The sequence below is a fragment of the Poecilia latipinna genome, unplaced genomic scaffold (assembly GCF_001443285.1).
Source record: "Poecilia latipinna isolate Pla-1442-1.1 unplaced genomic scaffold, P_latipinna-1.0 Scaffold1192, whole genome shotgun sequence".
Taxonomy (NCBI): domain Eukaryota; kingdom Metazoa; phylum Chordata; class Actinopteri; order Cyprinodontiformes; family Poeciliidae; genus Poecilia; species Poecilia latipinna.
The window spans coordinates 170,426-182,434 of NW_015113808.1; the positions used below are offsets into that span (position 1 = coordinate 170,426).

General features: G+C 39.1%; 1 long non-coding RNA gene across 1 annotated transcript; it reads left to right on the forward strand.

The window, feature by feature from the left end:
* The first annotated feature begins 2,761 nt into the window (after positions 1 to 2,761).
* Positions 2,762 to 7,992, forward strand: LOC106960530 (uncharacterized). The gene is made up of 2 exons (XR_001427585.1): positions 2,762 to 3,011; positions 6,432 to 7,992. It is a non-coding gene; the product is annotated as an uncharacterized LOC106960530 (long non-coding RNA).
* Positions 7,993 to 12,009: the final 4,017 nt, after the last annotated feature.

The following is a 12,009-nucleotide window of genomic DNA, read 5'->3' on the forward strand; positions in this document are numbered from 1 at the left end:
AGCATCTTCTGGTTTTGTATGATTTTTAAAATCCCAAGTTTAATGTTTGTCTCCTCCCACAGAGGTTCAACCCTGCAGCTCCTCCAGAGTCACCATTCATTAAATTCTCTTCCTGCATGTTTTTTTTTTTGTGATGAGTTGATGAAAACAGACAGAGCAGCTGCATTTATACTGAGACTTAATTCAACCCAGATGTGACTTCTGAAGGAAGATGGTTGCATGAGATTTTATAATTGGGAATCAGAATAAATGGGGTTGAATTGTTAGGATTTATATTTGTAAAAAAAAAAAAGTACTCTCTTCCCACTTCACAAAAACTAAGTTAAATACATTAATGTTTGTTATTGTAATGTGACAAATTGTAAAAAAAGAAAAAAAAATGCAAATGCTTGTGCATTTCTCTGTATATACTGGCATGCTTGTCGCTGCGCAGTATAAACATGCTGATGTTCTGCACTCAACATCCACAGTAAACAAATCATGAGCACAGAGCGAACAGAAATACAGATTACACACACATGGACATTCCCATCACAAATCCACGCACGCCGTGTAAACATCAGGACTTCTGACTGCAAATGAAACTCAATATCCAGAGACGGACATGTGGGAAAGATCAATTCAGGTTTGGTATTTATTATATGTACGTATTACACTAAAAGTCTGAATGGAATGAAAAGAACGACGTTATATTCATGGGCATGAGATCAGCAGCACTCTTCATAAATACCTGAGAGGCAGGGCTGCGTTTACTGCCATATTCTTGATTAAATCATAACCATATTCTCTTCTTGATTGTATGAACAGAGAGAAAACACACACACACACACACACACACACACAGAGGCGGAAAAGCCGTAATGAAACATCATAGGCATGACTGTTACACACACACTCTCGTCTGGAATACAAATTCCCCGTGCAGTTATTTGTTTCCATCCATCAGTATTCATTATTCCAGTGAATATATCATTGAAGTGCGCCTATTGATCCTGTATTAAATCCCATTGTTGGATTCCTATTCAGTTGTGAGGCAGGTGAGGCGAAAAGGAAGGTGACCAAATGTCATGGTGACAACATGGAGCATTGTCAAAGGTAGCTTTATCGATCAAGATAGACAGAAAGAGGGAGCAGCCAGATATTTCTGCAGGACCCCAACCGGCTGACATTTTAGAAAAGCTGTCCTTTCTATTTTCTCACCATCTATTGTTGCACACAAAGACCACAGCAGCCTGGGCGCAGGCTCTGTGAGCTGTGGCCTTCACACCCAGCAGAGACAGTGAGCGGCTTCTGATGCAGCTCTGTTTAAAAAGAGACAGTCTTGTTCATTAAATTTATCTGTGGTAATTTTTACAGTGCGCACGCTGGGCCTCTCAGAAGGTGGCCCCAGCATTGTGTGGGTTTTCTGCTTTGACATTTTAAAGGCCCTGCTGTCTCACGGTGTCAGCGGTTAATCTGAAACACAATGTGGACGGTGGCTCCACGCTCTGCTAAGGGTCCAATTAGGTTGCCAGCCATGTTCTGCCATTTCTTACACAACTCCAAGACTCCAAAACACTCCCAGTGGGATCTCTCCTCTTTTCCTTTCAGGCTCAGATCCAAATGAAGGCAAATGGCTGAAGAACTTCAGCTGCACACAGAAAGCCAAACTGGCACCGAACGTGTCAGACTGGGAGAACAACACAATCCGGACAGAACCGCGCTAGAGTTTTACACACAAACACACCAGACTTGACCTTTGACCCACTTTATCTCTTTTTCTAAGGTTAACTTTAGCAAGTGTTTGAAAAACTTTTAGGTTGAGCCAAAGTACACACACATTTCAAAAAGTTTTCATGTTTTCATGACCCAGACGACTGAATCTTTTTTATCTGAAAGATTTGAATTTGCTCATTTAGAAATGCAGGAAGCTTAGCGTTCTCTATCGTTCATTATAATCTTAAATGTTGAATAATGTGTGAAACCTTATTCAACCTTATGAAGTTTGAGTCTGTTTTAATTTTTATGGAGTGTTTTTGTTTAAAAAAAATTGAAGTAAAAGAGTATTTTTTCATTGGCTGTGAGATGTGATGTAATCACCCCAAGGCCACCTCTGATTGGTTAATCAGCTCCCCCTGATGACTCCTCCCACTGATGTTCAAACTGTTTGGATATGAAAGTTTTGCCACTTTTCAGGAAATTAAAAACAATATATTATGAAGGTTTGCTTTGCTGGATCAGAGCCAAGACTGATTAATTCAGTTTAGTTCAATACAAAAACACTTTATTGATCCCAAAGGGAAATAATTAGAATGGAAGGGAAATTAAATCAGATTTAGTAGGAAATTGTTTTTGCAATGTAACTTGTACCTTGGAGAATTCTGCCTAAAGTTACTGCAACATATTTGTTTGTTTTTCTTCCAAGCTCTGGACCTGCTATCCAATATCAGCTGCTCTCTAAACTGAGGATGCTGCAGCAGACTGAAGTCCACACCCCTGATCCCCAAACAGATGCCCTATTCAGAGCAGAAGCACTAAAAGCAACACGACTCCTTTAAACATGACAGAACGTGACGTTCCACAAAATCACTGCCTTTTCCTCACATTCATACATATGAAACACAGCTTTCAAAATATTTACATTCATGACAAGAAAGGAAACAGTGTGACAACAATTTCAGTAAATAAAATATTCCATCTGTTTCTGTTTTTTCTTCCCAAAACAAAAATAATAAAGAAATGGATAAACAATGTTTAAATTCCTGCCAATGGCAAAATACATTTAACGTGACTTAATATGGGGTCACAGTTAGGTTGCCAAACATGTTCAGCTATCCTTCATAAGGTTTAGGAAACTCCGAGTCATTCCCAAAGGGATTTTCCTTGTTTCTTTACCTGCTCAGGTGCAAATGAAGGCAAATGGTCCAAATGTGAGCCCTGCAGCTCCATGAAACCAGAAGCAGCAGCCCTGAATGTGCTGACGAAGCATAAAGCCTGCAGGCTGCAGAGATGCAGGGGGAAGACTCCTACAGGTAATTATCCCAGACACGGTTTCTGTTTGTTCTGCAGAAAGCATCTCGTGTTAAAGCAGTCCAGATCAAAATGTCGTGTCATACAATATTACCGTCAGCAGCCGCGCTATTGAATTAGCCTTGCTGCTCCTCTGCTTCCCAGGATGTTTATCTGTTGCTAGGGCTGGAAAACCTCCACGCTCATTGCTTTGCACCAAGTGGACACAGAAAGCAGATTAGCTAGATTTCCTGATCTGTGAAATGATCTTAGAGATGAAGGAGAACATGCAGCATTCCTGAGTGTGGTGTTTGTGCATCAGGCCGTCTTCATGTTAGCTGTTAGCCTCAGCCTGATAACAGAGGAGCCACACGCTGACCTCAACCATCCAGGCAGGTCACTCTCAGGTTCTTACCATAAACAGATTTATCAAGATGTAATCACATTAGCAGCTTCTGGCCCAAATAACCTCTGCGCTCAAGCAGCAGAGGCTGCAGTTCCTGGAGTCGCCACTTGAGGCGCAGCTCAGTCATCCATGAACCCTCATGCTAAATGCCTGCACACAATAAAAACACTTTGAGGACCTGATGTGATTTAAATCCCCGACTGTCTTACATTTCATGATCTAAAACAGGTGGATCCTGGAGGCCCGGCATCCTGCATGTTTTATTCTCTCACCGGTTTAGCAGACCTGCATCAAATGATGGCTGTTAGAGGCCGAAGAGGAACATTGACTTGCTGAGGAGGTTGTTTCTACCAACAGGGAGAGAACCAGACCATGCAGGATGCCGGGCCTCCAGGACCCACTTTGGGCACAACTGATCTAAAAGATAAAGTCAACAGGATGAATAATTTCTATTTGGAGCTAAAATGCAATACAGAATCTGTAACTTTGAATGGATCTGATTTCACTAAAAATATGAAAAAAATATGCACAACACTTTAATACATGTTTACTTGAAACATTTGCTTCCAGTGCAGACATTTTAAAACCTATTATCTTCTGCTGTATAAAATTGGTAGTTTCTCTTCTAGTTACCTTCGGTGCCTTCATGCCCTTCTGAACGTTTTTCACAATTTATGCTACAACCACAAATGTTGATGCCATTTATTTGCATCTTATGTGACTGCAATACAACATGGTGCATTATAGAAAAATGCAATTCAATTTGATTCAGAAGTAATTTATTTATCCAAAATAGAAATTAAATCTTGTTGTAACTCCCAAATATCTTTAAAGATTCATGGACGGTCTTTGATTGTTCAATATTTTATCTGCTTAGTTCCTGATGGTATCATGATTTTGCTTTTGAGAGAATTAGACTATCTAAGATTTTATATTCAAACCTTTTGTTTATGTCAAACTGTAAATGAATGAAATAAAAAAAATAAATTTAGGTGTAAAAATGGGCTGAATGAAAATATTCAACCCTTTAGATTTTTTTTTAGGAAAACCATTTAAAAACATTTTGTCTTTGTTATTCTGTCTCATTAAATCCCAATAAAATACTTTGAAATCTTTGTTTCCAACATGATAAAAAGTTCCAGGTTTATATTTGTATTATTTACACTCTAGACAAAGAGAAATAAATAAAAGCTGATCATCCGTATTCATGTAAAATCCAGTTTATATGTTTTATTATTCATATATTCTTCATTTAATTAGCATATTATGCATAGATGGCAACTTTTGATATGTAACTTAGCAACTGAGACCTGAAGTGCCCTTTAGATGAGAGAGTGAAGCCTTTGGGAGCCTGTTATTCAGAGAAGTCTGTACTCTGCCACCAGGGGAAGAAACAGAGAGAAAAGCAGAGTGGAGAAGATTTGCCAGTTAACATCTACAGGGCAGCTACAGTAAATGGTGCGGCAGAAACTTTGAGTGAAAACCTTGCACAGCAATAAAGTGATATAGACATGAATAATGCAGGAGCATTTAGTTCAGTGCTTAGGAATCAGATGTCCCTGGTGCCCTGAAGGATTCCAGTCTACTGAGCCAGCGTCTCTGGTTGGAATAAACCCGCACAGACCCAAATGAGAAATTCAGCACTCATCTCTGTCCTGCCAAGTCACATAAAACATCCTGCATGGTCATCAGTGTGCAAAAACATGAATTAATACGTATGAACGAGAAAATGACCTAAATAAGCTCCACTGTGTGAACACAACACATGCAGCCTGAACGTCTGTGTGACAGTGAAGAAAAATATTCACAAATTAATATTCTTCTACTTCACAATATAATTATTGAGAAGTAGAGAAAATATGGGACAGTAGAGATTTATAAAAAACTATAAGTTTGTTTAAAGAGCAGATATAAATCAAATTGAAGTTAGCGTTTTAGCATTAGCTTGTGCTAAATACCATGTTGGAGTAGCATATTAGCATTTATGGTTAGCGCTTCAGGGTTAGCGCTTCAGGGTTAGCTCAACTAACTTTCCAAGATTTCCAAAAACTACTCAATTTACTATGATATACTTAAAAACAAATTTCATTTAAAAGAGTCTGAATCTTTGATCATTTGCTCTTAAGTTTTGAATTATTTAGTATTTTTCAAAGCTCTTGAGCTTGATCATGATATATTTCTGTTCCCAGTAATCACTCTGCAGAATTTATATCCTGTATTTGTTGGTCGACTCTCTTGTTTCCATCATTATGGCTACATTTCTATTCCATTTACTAAATATCTACTAAAGCCTGTTTCCTGCCTGCGTTTGGTAAAATAGCTCTCAATAAAAAGAGCTTAAATTGAGCTTTTAAATGATATAAGCATCACATATGAATAAAATAAGTTACAATATGCTTTATTTAACTAGCAACCTGGTGGGCTAAATCGAACTTCTAATCAAATCAGTTGAGTTTATGTATAGATGTACTTAAAATCGTGACCTAGATATTCTGAAAAAGCCTCAGAAAACTTCTGAATTAATCTTTCAGTCCCATCTGGTCACCTGTAGAAAACCTTGTAAAGGTTCCCTGATGCCTCCAACGTATTCCATTAAAAATGTTTACCAGTATCGACGTCTTGCATAGACGCCTCAGTACGTGCTGAGAAAAGCTCCCAGAAATATAAGCTCAGTAATGACTTTACTTTTCGGGGTTCTTGTGGGATTCGGGTTTATAAATAAAAGTGAGGGAGTCGCTGAGCGAGAGTTTGAGTGCTAATTTTGCTGAACTGCTGGGAAGCTTTCATTTTGTTGTCTCAGCTGCTCAAAGCATCAACTAATGAGTAATTAATTACCACATATCCAAATCAAATGATCTCCGTTTCCCTCCCCTCCCCTTGTGTTTGTTTTCATTTAGTTCTTCTGGTTGTTAACTTGAAAGAAGAATTCATTCTGAAATAAAACTGGAATTTCTGTCTTTATTTTGATACGTTTCCACATGAATATGTTGATGTTATTTACTTTATTTGACATTAAAATGATCTGATTTCCATTCAGGTGATGCAGGTGAAGCAGCCAGAAGCCCCGCCCCTCTGCAGCAGCTTTGGGTCCTCTCTGCGATCCGTGAACCGGTGATGTGGCGTCCAGGTCGGGTCTGCTCTCCGTACCGACACGGAGGCTCACAGGTAGAGGCGGCGTGGTGCTCAGCTGAAGGAGGGAGCGCGCACGGTGGTGACAGGAGCATCAGTTTCACAAACGGTCTCCTCCTTCGCCCCTGAAAGTGTGGCGTAATCACGTGCGGGGGTGATGCACCATGAAATGGAATGGGCGCCCAATCCGGGGGAGCGGGCTCAGCGGCGTGTCTACGGAAATGAAGGTCATTCTTTACCCAGAGAGGCTGGTGTCAGAGGAAAAGGCCTCACAGGTCAAACATGGCCACAGGCAGACAGGAGGCAGCGCTCAGGCAGACTTCAGGTTTGGATCTGAAAGAGACCAGAAATGAGTCCATTTAAAACGCCAAATATCCTAAAAGTATATGAAGCTTAGCCGCTTAAAATAAACATATGTTGCCAAATATGGGTAATGACAGCTGTAAGCAGAAAGCGGCTTGTTTTCTTGACCGAAAATAAATTTCTACCAATAAAACGTTGACTGGATCTGCTGCTTGTCGGCCAAACAGAAACATTTAAGCTCAACAGAAAACCACGTTTTCCCCGAGCTGCTATAAAAGAGATGAACATTTAAACTACAACGCATTTCTATGTTTAGATGTTAAAACTAAATTAATCATCTCACTTTTAAAAGGAAAAAAAAGCTATTTTATATCATAAAGCTAGCTAAGTGAGCACTTTTAATAAATTTGGAAAGTTACAAAAAGTAAGAGTCCATCTAAAAGTTAAAACTCAGCCAAGAAACTTTAAATCACTTCTAAAAGCCTTGTACTATCGATAGTCTTCTGTTGTAAATAACATAACGGCACAAACAGCCTATTCTTGTTTCCTTCATGATTAAAAACATCGTTTTTGGTTTCATAAACGTTTGGTGTTTAGTCTCAGCTGCAGCACCTCCTGTATTCAGGTGTGTCTGTCCTGATCAGGGCCAGTCGACTCAATTCATCCCAGCTGGTCTCCATCTGAGATGCAACGAAACAGAAACAAAATAACACAGAACCGACTTACAGGTAACTTTAAAGAGACAAAGGAGCCTCTTAAAGTAAACTATTCCTTTTTATTGATAAAAAGTACGAGTTCCCCTGGAAGATTATTTCATTTCTAGGTCATAAGTGAACTGATACTTTTCCATTAGTAAGAAATTATTGACTTAACAGAAGCTTCTTGTGCTAAAACCCAGAGAAAAATACTTGGTGTTTTTTCTGTGTTCTAGTTTTGATAATTTTGTGTTAAAAGGTTTTTTCCACGTTGCCATAATGGGGTATTTGTGTGTATATTTCTGAGGTGGAAGATTAATTTGTTACAGTGTGGAATAAGGCTGGAACATAAAGCATGGAAACAGTGAAGAGCTGTGAATACTTTCTGGATGCGTTCTATAACAATTATGTTGAATTGATTTGTCCAATCTTACTAAATTACTCCGTCTCAATAAACATGAGCATGTTTTTATTGGCGTGTGTGTTGCATGACAAATTTGAGCTTCACAGGGACAGATAAGGCCGGGATGCAGCTAACAGACTTTATTCCTGGAGAAGGTTCAACACAGCCAAAAATAAATTCAAAACATGATCTGAATCCTCCAACTGGTGACATTTTCTATCTCCCAGATGTATCAGTGTTCCTCCAAGCAATCAAGAAGTAATTCCCTTTATCGGCCAGCATGAATATTAAAGTTTTGTGCTGGAGGGATCCGGGGAATAAACACAACAGCTCCGGCACCTGGCCCGGACTTTGGTGGAGAGCTGATGAAGCAGATGAGTGGCTCACTGTGTAATAGAATGGCTGTAAAGATTCTGGCTGTAACCGCAGCCAAACCCCAAGAAAAACAAGGAATCAGCATCTTCTTCTCTTTCTTGTCTTGACATATGGAAATGAAAACCTGCTCAACAGCAGCAGACCGTCCCAACACATAGAAACACATAGAAATCCAGATGTAATTTTAAAACTGCGTGAAAAATGTGAAGATATTTTTAAGGAAGGATTATTACTATAAAATGTTTTTGATCAAAAGGAAACACACGGAGTCGGTTCTGACTGATCGTCTTAACACTTTCCAACCACGTCCGAGGCGGCGAGGTGATCAATCTTCAGACATGACAGAGAACATTAAATACGCAGAATAAACGGCGGCGTTCAGGGCGCCTGGCGATGCACTTAGAGACAAAATGACCTGCGCTGGACAAATAAACCACCTACATGCGTAAAACATTTATCACAGTCGAAATGATTCACATCCAGCCTGTCCTTCATTCTGCAGAGATCAGAAATGAAAACTAAAACAGCCTGAACATGTCAGCATTTCTAACATTCAACACTACATTTATTTTATTAGAATCTTATTTGGTAGAACAACTTAAAGTAACACACAAATGCCTTTCAAAACCTTTTAAAAACAAAACTCAGCAGACTGGATTTTGTCATTTTTATCTGTGGAAATAGCCGTTAAAATAAAAAAAAAACTCTTCATTTAAGAAGGAAGATGAAAGCTAGCTGATTTATTCTAGTTTATTAAAACATGAAGGACTGATCAAACATGGAGACACAACAGAGAAAAGGCTTTCACAATTAGTTTAAACAATGATATGTCAATAAAATCACAACGATTTGGTCCATCACTGCAAAAACCCAAAATCTTACCAAGTATTAGTTTAGTTTCTACTGCAAATACATTAGTACACGTTGAATAAGACAAACCTAAATTAAAATGAACTTTTCAACAAGATAAAGGAGTTTGTTTTATGTCAATAATTCCTTAATGTCAATGAAAAAGTCCAAGTTCAACTGGCAGATGATGTTAATAACAAATTAATTCAATTTTGAGGAATTATTGACTTAAAACAATAATTATACCTATATCTTACTGAAAAGTTGCTTTTTAAGTTAGTTTGTGTTTCATTAACATATTTGTCTTGGAAACTTACAAAAACAGAAGATTTTGGTTCTGGAAAGCTTAGATTGAGATATGAACCACATGTTTCAGATCTTTATTTGTAACAATATTTTCCTTCCAGTTCACAGTTGTGCATCATTTTGTCTTATTTTATCACATAAAACCCTAATAATTGAAGTGTGGTAGCAGTGTGAGTTCAGGGGGTTTGAATACTTTTTCGAGGTGCAGTAGGTGTTGAATTTGGTGAAACCAAATATCAGCAGCAGCCAAAGAGCAGGAAGCAGGTTCTGGTTCCTCTAATTCGGACCTTTGGGGTCTCAGACTGTCATGGCTGTCGCTGTTTTTCTTCGGTTTCATGTGATCACCGCAGAGAGGAGAGGAACGACGGCGCCGTCGTCCTCGTGAGGAGGAAAGTGCTGTACAGTGTTGACTTTGTCATGCTGCCATGTTGGATGACATCATCACATCAGTGCCAGACGCTACTAGCAAGATAACTGGATTGCACTGAATCAGGGTTAGCCAATCAGAAACAGGCTTTTCTGATTGGCTGCCTCATTCTGAAGGCATGTTTTCTGGTGCAACTGTAAAACATTTAAACTTCAGTAAAAGTAGATTTTGTGTTTGTCTATCACAAACGATCTAATGAACATGTTCAGATATGTGGTTGAAACAGATGATGAGCACATTTTAAACACTGTGTGTGTTTATGCCTCATGGCTTCACTTCCTCAGTCCAGCTACATTTGTCCTTATAATGTTAGTACTATGCTGCAAAAACACAAAATATTCCCAAGTATTTATGTTTAGTTTCTTATTACACTTGAAATAAGACAAAACTAATTTATAAGGAACTTTTCAGAAAGATGTGTTTGTTTTAAGGCAATAATTCCTTAATATTGATTTTAAAAAATACTATTTCCACTGGAAAAGCAAATTTTTAAACATACAACATGAAAAATGTCTTATAAGTGAAATAATCTGCCAGTGGAACTGGTACTTCTTCATCTATATTAAGAAAATATCGGTAAGATTTTGTGTTTTTGTAGTGTGAATCTATACAGAATAAATAGTTTTATTAGTGTCTGTGTAGCTGACTTTCTAATGCAGCTGTGTTGTCTGAACTCATCTGGGCCATGAATGTTCTTAAAGGGCCGGTTGTCCCAGAATGTATTGATAAAACCTTAAACAAACTGCTATAATATTGATAAGTAGCTGTGTGTGCGTTCACTAAGTATTGCTCTAAGTCCCTCCAGAATTAAATTTCTTTTTGTAATTTACTTTTGCAATGAAAATCACTCATTTTCTTTAGATAAATTAAACATATTAGCAAGAAATTTTGCAATATTTTCCCAAATATGATTTTGTTTTTCTTACTCGCCACATCTTTCCATTGCTTCTACTGCAGCAGTGGAGTAGAAGGAAGAAATACTGCCACCTGCAGGTGGGAGTTAGCATCTATTAACCCAATATTTTCAACCATTTTTTGTGGAAACTTGGCAATAAACTCATGATTGTGCACTAATGTGAAAAAGTGTTGACTATGTGTGAATTTGCAAAACACTGGAGGGACTGACTGATGTAATTTGACAGCAAACAATAAAACAGCTTTGATTTGATTGGTAAAATGATATTTAAACGGTTTATCCCTGCCTGCATGCCCAGGTGGGCCCCATATGGGGGAAAGGAGGGCAGATCATATGGGTCCCATATGGGTTTGCCCATGTAGGGCCCACCTAGGCATGCTGGCAGGGATTTCCCTGGAGTCTAGACGGCCACATAAAAAGCTGAGGCGGGCGAGATTTGGCCCCTGGACCTTGAGTTTGACACACGTTGTCTAAAACTTAAGCCTAGATTGTAGCTAGGAGGAGAGTAGAAACTATCTGCACCTGGAGACTCTTCTGTTAAAACCCAGATCCTGGTGGCTGACTGTTGGTCTGACTCTGTCTCTCTCTCTCTCTCTCTCTCTCTCTGTCTCTCTCTCTGTCTATGTTTCTCTCTCTCTCTGTCTCTCTCTCTGTCTATGTTTCTCTCTCTCTCTGTCTCTCTCTCTCTCTGTCTCTGTTTCTCTCTCTCTCTGTCTCTGTTTCTCTCTCTGTCTCTGTTTCTCTCTCTCTCTGTCTCTGTTTCTCTCTCTGTCTCTCTCTGTCTCTCTCTCTCTCTGTCTCTCTCTGTTTCTCTGTCTCTCTCTCTCTCTGTCTCTCTCTCTCTCTCTCTGTCTCTCTCTCTGTCTCTCTCTCTCTCTCTCTCTCTCTCTGTCTCTCTCTCTCTCTCTCTCTCTGTCTCTCTCTCTCTCTCTCTGTCTCTCTCTCTCTCTCTCTCTCTCTGTCTCTCTCTCTGTCTCTCTCTCTCTCTCTCTGTCTCTCTCTCTCTGTCTCTCTCTCTCTCTGTCTCTCTCTCTCTCTCTCTGTCTCTCTCTGTCTCTCTCTCTGTCTCTCTCTCTCTCTCTCTCTCTCTCTCTGTCTCTCTCTCTGTCTCTCTGTCTCTCTTTCTCTCTCTCTCTCTCTGTCTCTCTCTCTGTCTCTCTCTGTCTCTCTTTCTGTCTCTCTCTCTCTCTGTCTCTTTCTGTCTCTCTCTCT